This window comes from Sphaerodactylus townsendi, linkage group LG05 (assembly GCF_021028975.2).
Source record: "Sphaerodactylus townsendi isolate TG3544 linkage group LG05, MPM_Stown_v2.3, whole genome shotgun sequence".
NCBI classification, from domain to species: Eukaryota; Metazoa; Chordata; class Lepidosauria; order Squamata; family Sphaerodactylidae; genus Sphaerodactylus; species Sphaerodactylus townsendi.
Genome location: NC_059429.1, coordinates 120,752,375 through 120,769,508, shown reverse-complemented (window position 1 = coordinate 120,769,508; position 17,134 = coordinate 120,752,375). Strand labels below are relative to the sequence as shown.

General features: G+C 46.0%; 1 long non-coding RNA gene across 1 annotated transcript in view; it reads right to left on the bottom strand.

The window, feature by feature from the left end:
* The window catches only part of LOC125432432, a 28,021-nt gene extending 13,949 nt beyond the window's left edge, over positions 1 to 14,072 (bottom strand). Inside the window, exons 1-2 of the long non-coding RNA XR_007244470.1 lie at positions 13,942 to 14,072; positions 12,544 to 12,553 (exon numbers count right to left, since the gene is read on the bottom strand). This is a non-coding gene — a long non-coding RNA (uncharacterized LOC125432432). The remainder of the gene's footprint in view (positions 1 to 12,543; positions 12,554 to 13,941) is intronic.
* Positions 14,073 to 17,134: the final 3,062 nt, after the last annotated feature.

Below are 17,134 nucleotides of genomic sequence, written 5' to 3'. Positions count from 1 at the left end.
ATCCGCGAATCCAGCTTCCTGTTGCTGACGCTTCCACCAGATGAAACCTCCTCCATCTGCGCCTATTCCTAGCTGAAGCGACCCTGCGGGGATGACTACAATTTCTAAAACATGTTTTTAAAACAGCCCAACAGGGAGAATTATCCCGTTTTCTACCTTTGCTAACCAGCCACATAGGAAACAACAGGACTTTATGATTTTTGGACCTAATGGAATTTCTAACGGAAAAGCAGACCCAATTAGTAACCCCCTCTCGGCACACACAAATAATTAGTAACCCACTCTCGGGAACTGGTGAGAACCTGCTGGATCCCACCTCTGGATCTAATGTTTAGATCTCATGTAATTCCGGGAGAACTCCAGATCCCACCTAGATCCGGAACAGATCTAGCAGAGAACTCTCTCCCAGCTAGCATCCAACTTCTATCAATGGAACTATAACAGGCAGGACAGGAAATTGTCCGGCACCCCTCATTTGTGGATAGAGACAGGTCAAAGCTGTATTTGATGCCATTTGTATTTTTCAAACACCTGCAGGTCTTTTTAGAAGCTGATTTTGGCTGGGAAAAAGGAATAAAATAACCTATAATCAGTAAGTGTAGGGAAGTTTGAGTGAGTGACCCATAGGAAAAGCACAGCACAAATCTCTAAATAAATAATCTGGATAGCTCAGTGAAATTGCTTAGAACAGGGGTTAGGACGATCTTCAGCGCCAGTACAGTCCTATAAATCTTGCTCCACTCACAGCTTAATTACTACAATTTGTCAGAACTTCTGCAATACCCCAGCTGTGTATTGCTGACGTCCTGCTCCCTTGATAAGCAATAAAAAAAAATCAAGTTTGTCCTTTGCCCTACCAGTTATCTGACTTCGATTGTGCAAAAGGCTTTCCTCCACTGGGGATGCCATCCTATCAATCAGATAACACAGTAATGGTTGCCCCTTTCCAAGGACTGTGTAAGCAACCAAATGAATGCACTGCCTTAAGACACTTTCAGGAACCGATATGGCCTCCAGGTCGGCATCACAGACTCATTCATTCATAGCTGATAAGTAGTAAGCTGATTACAAGGGAGCTCTGATCCTTACGGCTAAGAAGTACAATTCTTTATTTGCAGATTGCACTGGATGACTTCACAGTGGTTGGTAACATAGCTAGGATGGCCAACTTCTGGGTGGGCACTAGAGATCTCCTGGGTTTATAAATGAGCTCCAGACAACGGAGATCAATTCCCCTGGAGAAAATGGCTACTTTGGAGGGTGGACTCTATGGCATTATGTTGAGGTCCCTTTCCTTTGCCAAGTCCCGCCCTCCGCAGGCTCCACCCCCAAATCTCCAGGTATTTCCCAAGAGGGAGTGGGCAAACCTTGAGATAGCGTTTGATTATGAGACAAAGAATGTCACCTGGTGTTTGCCCAGGTAGTGTCCCCTGCTTGGGTTAAACCTGAGGGCTTCCTGAAATGTATTCAGTGGACAATGGTTGAGAGGATAAAGGCCAGTGGATTATTTATTTATTATTTATTTATTTATTAGTTAGATTTTCATACCGCCCCATCTCCGAGGGGCTCCGGGCGGTCACAGCATGAAGTCTCAATACAATTATAAATATCATTTCTAAAACCTTTAAAAACAGCAGTAAAAATAATAATAAGCAGAGGCATCCGCTAAAACCCCATTTTTAAAAATCCTTCCCAGGAGGGAGAGATGGCAAATCTCATTAGATGGAAGGACTCAGATGTAGAGAGGCAAAGCGGGGCGGGGGGGCACCTTCAGCGGCTGGTCCCTCCAAAGGCCCAGCGGAACAGCTCCATCTTACAGGCCCTGCGGAACTCGCTAAGATCCTGCAGGGCCCGGACAGCTGGAGGAAGAGTGTTCCACCTGGGGAGCGTCAAAAGGCCTAGCCTCGTGCGGGAGGCCAGTCAGCATCGTGAGGGCCAGGGGCCACCAGGTAGATTGGCCTCAACCCGAGCAGGAGAGCCCGTGATAGGGACATATGGGGTGTCTGCGGTCTTGAAGATCACCGAGGGTCCCTGGAAGCCACGCGTAAGGCCTTAAAGGTCAACACCAGCACCTTGAAGATGATTCGGAACTCCACCGGAAGCCAATTATGTTTTCCTATCCCATTTCAACAATACCGCCTGTGTTGTGTGTATGTGTGCCCTGCCCAGGCCTCAACGACAATTGTGGTGCACACTGGGCACCCAGTGCACAAGAAACTATGAAGATCGATTATCGAGAAATATATCACTGGTCCATCTAGTTCTGTTCCAGCTGCTCTTGAGAGGCAAGTCTAGTGTAATGCGGTCTCCTTCCGCACTGCCTGAGATATAGTAGAAGGCATGTATCTTAACAGAGTGTGCATAACTAACCCAAGGTCACCCACCGAATTTTCATGGCATGAGGGAAGGTTTGAACCCAGGTCCTCCAAGGACTCTTGAGCTCTGCACTACACTGGCTGAATGCAGCCCTTAGCAGGAAACGGTAAGGATATTGTCTCATTTGAATCTTAAAGCAGCTAATGTTACAATCCACAACAGTGTCTCTAATGAAGAGAAGAAGAAGAAGAAGAGTTTGGATTTCTATCCCCCCTTTCTCTCCTGCAGGAGACTCAAAGGGGCTGACAATCTCCTTGCCCTTCCCCCCTCACAACAAACACCCTGTGAGGTAGGTGGGGCTGAGAGAGCTCCGAGAAGCTGTGACTAGCCCAAGGTCAGCCAGCTGAATTCCCCAGATAAGCCTCCACAGCTCAGGCGGCAGAGCGGGGAATCAAACCCGGAAAAAGTGAAATGTTTATGTAATTCTAATTAGCATTACAAATACCCCTTGGTGGGTTCTCTATTCCACATTAATGTGAACAGTGCCAATCTAGTTGAGGCTTTCCTTTGTGAAAATCGGCTTAGAAGAAATGAGTGCACTTAGCCATGGAGGGCAAAGTCAGTCCCTAAGTTTGGCTGGGAAATAAAGAATTTATCTAGATTCTTCCAGCACCCAGATTTTGCCCTGGCTGGTGGAATAGAGATGACATTTTTCAAGTGAGTAACAATGGAGAATTTAAAAATAAAAAAAAGCTTATCTTACAGTACAAGCCAATAGAGCTAACAGCATTTAGGATATAACAATGAGATTAGTAATGGTTGGAAGTTTATGCAGTGGACGCTGAAAGAAGGATATAATACTCCTGAGTTCTTTTTTGCATCTGTGCTGTGTCCACAGGTTATGCAATGAGCTATTAACAATAACAACAGCAACAAGACCAACAACACACGTAACCGTCAAAATACAGATAAAATAATAGTGCATGCAAAGAAAAACATGCCAGAGAATTATGCCTGGGAAAACAGAATGAAAAAAAAAAAAATGTGTGTGTGTGTGTGTGTGTGTGTGTGTGTGTGTGTGTGTGTGTGTGTGTGTGTTACCCAGAATCTTCCCCATTATGGTTGCCAACGTCCAGGTAGCCCCTGGATATCTCCTGCTATTATAATTGATCTTCCGGCAGCCATGATCAGTTACCCTGAAGAAAATGGCTGCTTTGGAGGGTGGTATTATACTCTGTGGAGATCCCTGCCCACACCAGCATAGTAAAGAGGTTAAGAGCAGTGGACTCTAATCTGGAGAACCAGGTTTGATTCCCCACCTCCACATGAGCAGTGGACTCTTATCTGGTGAACTGGTTTTGTTTCCCTGCTCCTCCACATGAAGCCTTCTGGGTGACCTCGGGTTAGTCACAGTTCTCTCAGAACTCTCTGAGCCCCACCTACCTCACAAGTCCTCTGTTGTGGGGAGAGGAAGGGAAGGAGTTTGTAAGCTGCTTTGAGACTCCTTACGGTTGAGAAAAGCAGGATATAAATCCAAAGTCTTCTATTTCTTCAAACCCTGCCTTCCCTAGGCTCCACCTCCAAAATCTCCAGGTATTTTCCAATCCAGAGCTGGCAACATAAGAAGATAAGAACATAAGAAAGAGCCTGCTGAATCAGACCAGAGTCTATCTAGTCCAGCATTCTGCTACTCGCAGTGGCCCACCAGGTGCCTTAAGAGTGAACATAATTGGATGTATCTGGTATCTTCATAGAGCAGACAGGGTCCCAAGGCCAATGAATCAAACCACACGCTGCAAAATTCCAAAATCAACAATGTTTAAAATACTCTAGAGTCTAGATACCTGGCTCCCTTCTCATTTACAGTATTACCCTTAGTTTTGCTGCAGTTACTACAGTAACATTCATATCTCTCCTAAAGCTGAAGGTACAAGCACCTTATTGATCCATGGAATGATGTCACATCCTGACATTACTAAGCAGACTGTGTTTACAAGATGAATTGCCATTCGTTACCTTCCCCAGTCATCTACACCTCACCCCCAGCAAGCTGGGTATTCATTTCACAGACCTTAGAAAGACCTTGAGCCAGCTGCCTGAGCGAAATGCTAATCAAACAGAAAGGCTTCATAACTCTAGTTCTGAAGACTCTTGAGATGCGGCTCAAACAATTAACAAAACTATGGCCCTCTGTGCACAAACCTGTTGAAACGTTTTGAAGCAGGAAGAAATGTTTCATTCGTGTAGTTCTGCATTGTTTTTATCCACAGACATTTTATTATCAGCATCAAAACATGGATGAATCCCCATTAAAAATAATTATCTAGCTTGAAACGTTTTCAAAACGGCTTCACAGGCTGTGCGATCTCCTTGTAACATTTTCCATGCCTCTCTGATGTCCCAGAACTTCCCCCATTGGCAGAATTTTTCTGAGCTCACTCCATTCCCCCTTGGCTGTTCATTTTCAACATCCCGGTCAGTCGGTCAGTCGGTCGGTCGGTTTTGGGGGAAGTACCAAGCACCAATTATACGAGCAACAGGAATCGCAGAAAGAAACACTGAAGTTTTGAAGCATCGATTCAACAAATAACACTAATAAAGGGGGGAAACACAAATGGCCGCTCTTAAGAACATAAGAACAAGCCAGCTGGATCAGACCAGAGCCCATCTAGTCCAGCTCTCTGCTACTCGCAGTGCCCCACCAGGTGCCTTTTGGGAGCTCACATTGCAGGATGTGAAAGCAAAGTGGGCCTTCTAAACATTGCTACGATCACCTGCGTCTGCTAAGGCATTTGCAATCTCAGATCAAAGAGGATCAAGATTGGTAGCCATAAATCAACTTCTCCTCCACAAAAAAGCGGACCAGACTTTGGCCTGGTCCAGCGGCATTCCCCGCCCGCCGAAGCGGGCTACCGCATCCCCCCCCCACCTTTCTCCCTCTCCTGCTGCGGCTGGCTGGAGCTGCTCATGCGCCCAGGCTGAAGCGGCGCAGCCCATTGGCTGGCTGGCTAACGGGCTGGCGTGAGTGAGGTCAGCGTAAAGGCTGGCGATCCCGAACCCTCGTATAGCAACCTTTATAGGCTGGAAGGCGCTGTACTTGTCGACCTCTTTTGACCCGCTTGCGCCCGTAGATCGAGCCCACCCTCCCTCCCCTGTTTTTTTTCTATGTTGGATTTGCTAATTTGTTAATTAAGTTCCGCCTTGGCGGCTTTATGCGATGTGGGACTGATCCTTGGTCAGGTTAGCTGCCTGCTAACCATTTTGGGAACCTCCCTAGGAGGTTTGGGGTGGAGCAAGCCAGGGTTCTTACCAGTAGGCGTGGGCTGAGCTGGCTTAGCAGCCTGGCGAATGATGAAATGTTCCAGGCAGCCGGTCTACCACCCATCTGATATTTCCCCTCATTGCTGCCAAATTTCATTTTCCTCAAACCGCAGCGGGTTTGAGGAATCCTGGAAGTCCTGGGGACAGCCTTCTGGGCTGCCCACCACAAGGATCAGTCCACATGCTGCGCCTTACGCTCACTATTCTGTCAAGCCAATAAAATTTATGGCAATGGCCATTTTTTATACCACAAATAAAGTGTTTGTCTTTTGTAACCCTTGCCTTGTTTGGTTCATACTGCAAGCTATCTCTCCCTCTGGTGGCAAATCTGTCCAAGCCCCTTTTAAAGCTATCCAGGTTAGTGGCCATCACCACCTCCTGTGGCACCATATTCCAAACACCAATCACACGTTGCGTGAAGAAGTGTTTCCTTTTATTAATCCTAATTCTTCCCCCCAGCATTTTCAATTAATGCCCCCTGGTTCTAGTATTGTGAGAAAGAGAGAAAAATTTATCTCTGTCAACATTTTCTACCCCATGCATAATTTTATAGACTCCAATCATATCCCCCCCTCAGACGTCTCCTCTCCAAACTAAAGAGTCCCAAACGCTGCAGCCTCTCCTCATAGGGAAGGTGCTCCAGTCCCTCAATCATCCTTGTTGCCCTTCTCTGCACTTTTTCTATCTCCTCAATATCCTTTTTGAGATGTGGCGACCAGAACTGAACACAGTACTCCAAGTGCGGTCGCACCACGGCTTTATATAAGGGCATGGCAATCTTTGCAGTTTTATTCTCAATTCCTTTCCTAATGATCCCCAGCATAGAGTTTGCCTTTTTCACAGCTGCCATGCATTGAGTTGACATTCCCATGGAACTATCAACTAAGACGCTAATAATGGCCAGTCCGCCCCTACCAACCCATGAATCACAGGAGGACAGCAGTGGGGCCAGATGACAACCGTGCGCAAGGGAATACTGCAAACCATAACCACCTTCTTGTCTCACTAGGGAAGTGTATGTTGCATATGATTACAGTTAGAACAGTCAATACTTCCTCAGCCCTCAAGAGTTTAGTATGACTTATCTCTCTCTCTCTCTCTCTCTCTCACTCACTCACACACACACACACACACACACACACACACACAACCTTCCCAGTGACTATTATTGTCAGTCCCAGATCTCTTGATGGGATTTGGGGTGCCTGTTAACATTAAATAGAGAAAATATGAAATTCAGGGATGCCAAGGCAGGAGTGTGAAAATGTTTAAAAATTGGGCCCTTTTCAGTGGAGTTCCATCATTAATTTCCTCTCTTTTGGTTCCCTCCCTGTCTACTTTGGCTAAAGAAAAGACTGAATTCCAGGGATTTAAATCTGACAACCATCATTCTTAGTATCAGCAAAGAAGGGAAGGGAGTGGGGGGACCAACCTGAGAGTTTTCAAATTTAAAAGCATTTTCACTGCAAATTTATTCTCGGTTTTAAAGTTTTGGGATATTAATGGGATTATAATGCATTACATTTAACAGCTGAATACGAATCCTGATTTTTTCATTCCCGGGGCTCATCTTCTCTGTCTTTCTTTTTGACACTTGAATGTGATGCTCATCAGGTGTCTTCTTGGAAGCTGTCAAATTATTTAAATGACTGTGAATCTGACATTTCCCCCCCCCCCCCACCTCTCCGACGAGAGCATTCAATGGAGTATCTTAAAAGGAATGTTTTCAAGACTCCAGCTTTGATGGACACCATTCAGGGTTTTCAGAAATAAAGGTTTTGAGCACTTCAATTTAGAAGCTGATTTGACGCTGCTCTGTACTGCGTTGGGGGGGGGGGATGCAGATGTACTTAGTGGGGAGGGGGGAAAGAAGAGGAGGGAGAAACTGTCAAAGAAAAAAGAACTTTTAGACTTCATTACCACAGGAACGAGCACAACAAAGCGTCTCATGACATTTGAAAGTCACTGATGGTGGGTAATGATTTATTTCTAACAGACTGTACTTCATTGTTCGCTGTGGTTCTAAATGTTCCGAGCGATTGTTATGTGTCTGTGAGTGAGAAACAGAGAGACAGAGAGGGTTCTCTGACATCATTTGTTTTGTTTTAATAGCAAAGGCATCTTTTTTTAAAAAAAAGCTGTGTGCTTTTTCCGGACGTGGAAGCCGGCTTCATCAGAGTTTATTCCACATTCTTCTGCGGCTATTTACATCTGCCGCAATGTTCCATTAACCTACCAGTCCAATAAATATGGCGCTAAATAAACTCATAAAATAGAGACAATTAATGTCCTTAAAAGACATAAAGACCGAGAGCAAAGCCATCCATACCGAAGGGCAAAATAATGGAAATCTTCTGTTTGTGTCATTTCTCTAATCAAAACTGAACTTCTCTCACTGGCTACTTTTAGGTCAGATAAGGGGGGGAAAGACAGTTATAGTATGAGTTTTTTCCTTTACAGGGTTAAAATCAGTCAGTTTTCTTTGAAGAAATGGTGCACTGGAGGGAGGGAAAATTGGATTTAACCCCAAGCAAAGATGAAGACATCCAGAGTATTTATCTTTTCTCCTACAGGGTTAAACACAACAGAGTGGAATCCGTTTTGTACAGTGGTGGGATCCAAAAATTTTAGTAACAGGTTCCCATGGTGGTGGGATTCAAACTGTGGCGTAGCACCAATGGGGCTGGGCGGGGCATTCTGGGGGCGTGGCCAGGCATTCCAGGGGCGGGGCATTCCTGGGTGGGGCTGTGGCAAGGACGCAGCCACTGCGCCGGTCCTTGGGCGGGAAACGAATGCACGCAGGCGCAGGCTGCCGCGCATGCCGGTGCACCTCCTGCTAGACTGCTTCAAGTTCTGCACGCTACTGCTGAGAGGAGGGGGCGTAACTAAGGCAAAAATCACGTGACAAATTCACCAATTAGTAACCCCCTCTCAGCACATACAAATAATTAGCAACCTACTCTCAGGAACCTGTGAGAACCTGCTGGATCCCACCTCTGGTTTTGTATGACAAAACAGTCTAGAAAGGGAGAAAAGTTTATACCTTACTTCAGTGCTGGTTGGAAGGTTTTTTGGGGGAAGGGCAGACAAATAGCGCAGCTGGCAGTGCTGCTGACGTGCCCCACCTGTATGACTTTTCCCATCAGAGTTAGAAAGTGTGGGACACAGGTAGTATAACACTAGAAAATAAATGGGTAATCAGACAGGTGGCAGGCAGGTGTGCAGATGGGAGGGGGGCGGTTAGTAACAATGCTTCCCACCAGAAGCCTGGGGCCCTGGCAATTGCCCCATCTCAGGGCATACTGATGCTGCGTCCCTTTCCAAGTACCACAGGTTTGATCTCTAGAACCCACACACACACACCCATGGTCCTGACCCTTGTCTTCTTCCATAAATTACTGCCCTGGAATTAAGAATACAGATAAAGACCCTCCTGACCTTCCCATCAATCAAAGAAGCTTGGTTGGTGGGTACATGAGACAGGGACTTTTTGGTGGCAACTCCACAATTATGGAACAACCCTGACCATATTATGGCCCTCAAGTAGGGTTGTCAACTCTGAGTTGGGAAATTCCTGGAGATTTGGGGGCTGCTCTTGGGGAAGGTGGAATTTGAGGAGGGGAGAGCTCAGCAGAGATGCGATTCCACAGAGTCTGCCCTCCGAAGTTGCCATCCCCCCCCCCCCCGTGTTCTTGAGATCAGTTGAATTCTGGGGAAAAGTCCAGACTCCACCCACCCCCAGACTCCTCCCTTGACTCATCTGTTTCTGCTCTACTCTAAAGTAGGATGTGACTAGCTGTTTTAGTTCTCTAAGCTCCCATTCTCCTAGCTTTCTGCAATCTATGCAAAACAACTATTTAAGAGGACTTTTCTACATAGGTAATAGGAAGAGGGTCAGCTTGATATAGTGCAGTGGTGGCGAATCTATGGCACGGGTGCCAGAGGTGGCACTCAGAGTCCTTTCTGTGGGCATGCGCAAACAGAGTGCTCCCCCCCACACACACACACACATCTAGGCTGGCCTGGGCCACCGAGCTCGATTATTAGCATTAAACCTAAGACCTAGTTTTGGGGAAGCAGTGTAGGTAACCCTGTTAAGTGCTGTTAAGCCCCACTGATTTTTATGTGAAGAACTAAAGCGCAATTCTTTACCTGGGAATAAGCTCAGTTGCTGGCAATGGGGCTTGCTTCTGAATAAACCCTCCTAGGGTCATGATTCACCCGTTGGAAGAGTTGCATGGTTGCTTCAAAGCAAAGCCACCGACTACCACCGAGCTAATTCCTGAGTAACACACACTTCGGAGCCAACCGGTTTTTCTAAACTAAAACCTCAGTATTCAGGTTAAATTGCTGTGTTGGCACTTTGCAATAAATAAGTAGGTTTTGGGCTGCAATTTGGGCACTTGGTCTCGAAAAGGTTCACCATCACTGATATAGTGGTTGCTGGAGTTGGTGATTGTAGTGTTTTTGAAGTCAAGTCACAGCTGAGTTTTGGAAACCCAGAAGGGTTTTCAAGCCAAGAGATATTCAGAGGTGGTTTGCCATCACCTGCCTCTGTGTCTTCATGCCCCTGGAATTCCTTTGAGGTCTCCCAGCATGGTGTAGCAGTTAGAAGTGGCTGGCTCTAATCTGAAGAACCGAGTTTGATTCCCCACTCTTCCACGTGAGTGACGGACTCTAATTTGGTAAAGCAGGTTTGTTTCCCCACTCCTACACATGAAGACTGCAGGGTGACCTTGAGTTAGTCACAGTTCTCTTTTTCTCTTTGAACTCTCTCAAGCCCGCCTGCCTCACAGAGTTTCTGTTGGGGTTGAGAAGGAAAGGTGATTGAAAGCCACTTTAAAAGTAGAGAAAAGCGGGGTATAGAAACCAACTCTTCTTCTTCCAGCCAAATACATGCCAGGGTGACATTGATAGGATGTGACAGGGCCACGGTCACTCAGTAAGTTTCCATGGCAGAGTGGGGCTCGGAACTTGGGTTTTCCCAGATCCTAGTCTGACACTTTAACCACTACACAACACTGCCCCTCAAGGTGTTTGATGAGGACCTGAGAAACCCAGGATCACATCACCACTCACACCATGGAAGCTTGTTGGATGACGTTGGGCCAGTCACACGCTCTCAGCCCCGCCCTTGTTAGTATTTGGATGGATATCTCCAAGGAATATCAGAGTTGTGTTGCAGAGGCAGGCAATGGCAAACTACCTCCGATTGCCTCTTGCCTTAAGAACCCTGTGGGATCACCATAAGTCACCTATGGGCGATTCCGCACACGAGTAAAATAGGTTCGACCCAATTCCCTGAAAAGGGTACTACCCTAGGGTGAAGCCATTGTTGTTTCCCACTGCAACCAGCTTGATCCCAGCTCGGAGGGCAGAATCATCCTGTGCCTCTTCGCTGCTCCGTTCTGATTGGCTACTGTTCTACGGCCATGTTCCGTCTATCCCCACACACGTTATTTAAAAAAACTGCCACAGGAATGGAGGGACGAAGGTGGCGTTTTTTGATTGGCCAGCTGTACGCATGCCCGAAACACTCAGCTGTGATTGGCTGAATGGGGGACTCCTGGCACCAGAGATTCCGCACTTTACTGGAATCGAGCTGAGTTCGAGAGTGGTTCCCTGAAAAAGTAGTAGTTCCCAACTGGAGTTGGAAATTTGACCGTTACACGGGGCGAAGCTGGTACAAAACCACGTCGATCCCAGTGGTTGTGCGGAGCACTTAGGTCGAACGCAGCTCGAACTTAGGTTGATAACCCAAGTGCGGAATCGACCTATGACTCAATGGCAAAAATGAAAAAGTGCTGCACAGCCCAAAATGGATTTACGAACTTGCTACGCTGCTGTGTTTAACTTACTGTAAGTAAGATTTCATTATGTCATATCTGTACCGCTTAATGTGTCCTGTGAATACTTATGCTTTGTTCATTTCTTTCTGGTGGTTCCAGACTTCTAAAATCGTAATGCACTGGTTATCAAATGTCCCCTTTTTGTGATTGTATCAGCTCATTAAGTCTAATCAGCCAAACAAACCTGTAATGTTAGGCTACCACAAAGTATATTCTATCAGAAAATAAATACTGCACCCCGTGTACAAAACACACAAGTAGTAAATATATTCAAAAATAGAAACGTGTTCCTTTAAGACAATTCACAAAGTACCACGTACAGAGTACCACGTACAATATAAAAAACCAAACACTAATATGAAAAGAACTGCTACACATATCAGCCGTGATCAAGTGTTTGTAGATTTTATAGAACTAGAAACATCAGCAAGTGCATTTTGTGTAATTTGCCTTGAGTCCGTGTGAGAAAGGCAGACTATAGTAACATTAATTAATTAATTAAATTATTGTGGTTCTTCTTGGCAAAGTCTATCGATCTTCCACCGCTGCCTTGGTCCCGTCTTGAAGGTCAATTCTGAAATTCAGAAGCAGGCAACCAAACAGGCATTTGACCATTGATTAATGCTGGGTGGAATTACCCTTGGAAACAGGTCAAACCTTATCCTTGAGCAACAGGAAATGTTTCTGTCAGGGGCCAAATTCTTGACATAGCACTTTTTTTCACCAGTCTCTGCCTCTGTGTCATTTTTTTTTTAAAAAAGAGCAAACAAACACCAGCATCATTTCAATTGTTTGCCAGCTCTGCTATCACGGAAAAATTTACATTTTCCCCAAGAGAGAGCTCACCTCCACCTAGGGCCCTGTTGAAGGGCTCATTATCTTCTTAGCCATCTCTTTGATCCTTTAATTTACTTTATTTTACGCTTATACTCTGCCCCTCCCTCAACCACCCAACCACAGCGTTCAGGCACAGGGACTGGGTCAAGAGATTCGCCTCGGGATGTTTATCTAGCAGGAGGGAGAGCTGGGTGTCATCAGCATATTGGTGGCACCCAACTCCAAGATTCCTGACAAACCCTGCCAGCGGGTGCACATAGAATTGAAATAATGTCCTCTGATCCGAACACTGTATTCTGCCATGCAAGGGACAAAGGACTCAATTGCAAGCATTGTATCTTGGGCCGAAGTTAGCAGATAATTGGAGCTTTCACCCCTTAGAGTTGCCAAGTCTGGTTTGGGAAATTCCTGGAGGTTTACTGCAGGAGCCTGTAAATGGCATGATTTGGAGGTGTGTGTGTGTGTGTGTGTGAGAGAGAGAGAGAGAGAGAGAGAGAGAGAGAGAGAGAGAGCTGTTGAAATGCCTGGAGATATGCAGGCCTTACCAGGACGGGGGAGGGACCAATTATGGTGCAAAGATCTGCTACGGTGAACTGTTGCCACGCAAAACAGCTGTGAGAAGAGAGCATGGTGGATATGCAGCCCTGGGTAGTACAACATTTGACCCTGGTGTCCTTTTGGCCATGCAGGGCAACCCACGAATAGGAAATTTGCTCTGGTGCAGCTTATATTAGAAGAACGCAGTATAATTTGCTGGCAAAAAAAATAGACACCATTTGGTGGCACAATTGTGCTTCTTCTAGAGCCAGGTCATAGATAGAGTTGCCAGAGATCAGTGCCCCTGGAGTAACTAGCTGCTTTGAAGGATCTACTCTATGGCTTTATATCCTGCTGAAGTCCCTCCCCTCCCCAAACCCTGCCCTCCCCACCCTCCGCCCACAAATCTCTAGGAATTTCCCAACTCACAGTTGGAGTGGATGCAGTACATGGTTATTGTCTCACCCCTTCAATTCTCACAATGACTCAGTAAGGTAGATTAGACTGAGAAAAAACAACTCATTCAAGTAGATCCCCTATGTGATACCCATGAGCACCCGGTATCTACTTGCGGGTTTTCTGATACCCACTTCTTTCTTCCTCAAAGTAAAAGAAGTTGCTTCGGAAGATCCCAGGAGACATCAGCTCTGGGTCTTCTCTGAGCCCCCACTGAGAAACAGCTAGCTCCATCAGAGGAATCCTTCACTTGGAATTTCCCAACATGTTTTCTGATTGATCCCAGATCTCATGGTAGCCATTCTTGCGTGGCATACGCTGACGCCGGTTCTCAAAATTCCAAATGCACCAGGCCCGTAATATTGTCAAGCCTTTGAAGACTAAGGGCCAACCTAGACGTTGGAGCGTCCATGGATTCAAGCTGTAGATGCCAATACCATTTGAGAGAACAATCTGGCCATTTGAAAACGATGCAAGGGCAAGATGAGGCCTGTGGAATGGTTGGACCAGGCCATCTTGTTCCCACACATGCTCTTTCTGTGGGTGGGCTGCTTTGTGGATGCTGTAATGTCCCAGTCTGGGCTTTAGGCTATCTAGTGAGTTGATCAGTAAACACCTGAACCACTATCTCAGTGATGGCAGACCTTTTTGAGACCGAGTGCCCAAATTGCAACCCAAAACCCACTTATTTATCGCAAAGTGCCAACCCGGCAATTTAATCTGAAAACTGAGGTTTTAGTTTAGAAAAAGCCGTTCGGCTCCCTCTTCCTCCACCCCACCCACTTGAGCAGGGGCCAGCCTGCTCTAGCCTCCAGCAAGTCCTGGTGCACTGTTCTGTGCCTCTCTAGCATCTCTGCCTCCTCTGCGCCTCCCCCCTTGGGCAGCAACCACCTGGAGCACAGGCACCAGGCCCACCAGCCGAGTTCTCCCTGCTCACCGCGGTGCACGCATGTTGTGGACAGTGGCCTAGGCCAGCGTAGGTGTGTGTGGGGTGTGTGTGTGATTTTCTGCCCCCAACATGACGAACTCTGTGTGCGCATGCCCACAGAGAGGGCTCCGAGTGCCACAGGTTCGCCATCACTGCACTATCTCATCCTCGCCATTTTGTCCCAATCACCAAGGTCAAACCTGTTCCTATCTTCCTGCAGACACCAAGAGGACAAACGTAGAAAGTGCTGTCAAGTCGCAGCTGACATATGGTGGCCCCAGAGGGTTTTCAAGACTAAAGAAGCTCAGAGGTGGTTCACCATTGCCTGCCTCTGTGTAGCAACCTTGGACTTGGTGGTCTATCATCTAAGTACTAAGACGGGCCAAACCTGCTTACTTTCCAAGCTCTGTTGGAATGAGCATGGATTCCAGGTAAGAGCATGGATTTTATATACACCTGCACAATCAAAAACTTATTCCTACCTGATAGGAACAATCATCTCCAATAAGCATGTACAATATACTCACAGTGCGTGCCAGTAAAAAAAGTGCTTAGACCTTTTGTACAGTGGAAAAAAACAAGTATAGGTAAGAGAAGCTGACCAAAATAGAAACAATGGTTTGAAAGGTGAAGGCAGACACTTTGTTGGGCATCCTGTGCCTTTGGGCATTTGCACCTGATTGTTTGGACAAGACTGACATTAGGAAAGGTGGGTTGCTCAGCAAGACTGTAAATTGTTCAAGCACCTGTCCGTGAATTGGTCAGTCAGCTCAAATTCTTTCCAAACAAAAGAGCCCCACAGTGAAACATTGGCCTTTCCCATGGCATGAACACTGATGTGTAACATGTTTCGGTTTGCAAATTTCTCTCTCCTCAATCTGGGCCTGCTCAGGTAGCCCCAAAAGGTTCTGGTGGGTCTCACCCATCCTTGGCTAAAGTTTGTTATAACTAAAGCAGAGTTTGCCTTGAGCACATTTTCCTTGGCTAACGGAAACATCTTACGGGTGCTGCTCCACCAGTTCTTCTCAGCTTGTGAAATCTATAGGATCCAGGCCAACTAACTGTTTATCACAAGAGGGTTGTTGGGTTTTTTAGAAGTGTTTATGAATAAGCTTGCTTAACTCATCCTTAACCAGTATACAGTTTTAACTTACCCCCCCACCCCCACGAATGTATTCTGACATCTGGATTGCTGTCACATCTGAAAACCCAGATGATATAAAAATAAAGCAAAAGTAGACGTTGCCCAGAGTTTATCTAAGTATAACCTCATGGGAATCTGTGGATAGCCAGAAAAGTCCACTGGAAGCTCTAAAGCTGAATATAAACCAGCACTTTTGTAATGTTGTTCCAAATAAAGCTAAAAGTTCAGGATACTGTAATTTTGGGGGCATGTTTCATCAGGAATTTCTCTTACACACACACTGTGTTGAAATGAATGGAGCACAAAGTAGCCAAGGTTTTATTTTACGCTTTCTGCCCTGTTGCATAAGCAGCCAAGACATCACATGTTCCAACTTCCAAATTCTTTGTAACAAAAAAATAAAAGTAGAAAGAGAAAGGGAACGGAACGGGGACAAACAGAAAAAGAGGCTCAGAAAATAAAAAAGAAGAGAATAGAAGCTTTGGAAAATAAGAAAGATAAAGGAGAGATGGAGCAAGAAAATGGAGGTACCTTGAGACAAATGAAAGAGGAAAAGGGGCACTTCCCCCTCCAACTTATTTGGGGATGAGATACTGAATCCCCCAAAATATTAGTAGGAGGAGGCTGATCCCCCCCTCCCCTAACACATATATTTTTAATGGACTTGCCTACTTTGGTCAAATGGTTGTTTCCTTGTAGATTCTGTTGAAGGTTCTGTTTATACTTGTTATGTTATTAATTTAAAAAAGAGTTCATTGGGTTGTCTGGCACAGAAGACTTGGTGGAGCCAAATCCGCAAGATGACCAAGGCCTTATCGCAGAAGGAAGGATTACTACTTGTGGATCGTGATTTTCCCCTTCCTTTCCCAGTGCAGCCCAAAATGCCCCCTGAAAAATGCTGTGTCCGCTTCCCTAGCAGCAGCTGCGGGGGCATTTTGGGCTGCAGTGGGAGGGGAGAAAGCTGTGCTCCATAAGCCGTGGGGTTGCCAACTCAGGGTTGGAAAAGTCCAGGTGGAACCTGGAAAGGGCAGGATTTGGGGGGGGGGGAGACCTCAGTAGGTGGGGTTGCCATTCTCTGTTGGTGCCTGCAGATCTCCCACACGATCTCCAGCGGAATAAGGTCAGTTCTCCTGGAGAAAATGCCTGCATTGGAGGGAGGATTCTATGGTTGAGGTCCCGCCCCTCCCTAAACTCCACCCTACTCAGGCTTCACCCCCCAAATTTCCAGGTATTTCCCAACCTAGAGTTGACAACGCTATTAGCAGGGTGTAATGCCATAAAGTTCACCCTTCAAAGCAGCCATTTCCTCCAAAGAAACCATGTTCTGTATTCTGGAGATGAGTTGCAATTTGGGGAGATCTTCAGGCTCCACCTGGTGGTGGGCAAGTCGAATGAGCAGAAATCTCTTTGGTCACTGAAACCTTCCTGTCTCTGGATAAACAACTCTGCTCAGCAAAGTTTGAAGCATTCGGGTTGGATTCTCAGTTGTATTCTCGGATCTTCGTATCAATGCAAAGATGATTTTCCTGCTCAACAATCCCAAGGCTGAAATAACAGAAATTGTAGTCAATTTTTTGCTGTGTGTTTTGAATTAGGTTCCCTTGACTTTTGACCATATTACTTTTACTGTTCTCTACTGGATTTACTCTTCACTGTCCCTATGCTGTCTATTCCTAATAAAGGTCTCTGAATCTGACTGCAAAAAAAAAGAATTACAAGTGTATGGAAAAGGAGAAGTTAAAAAAA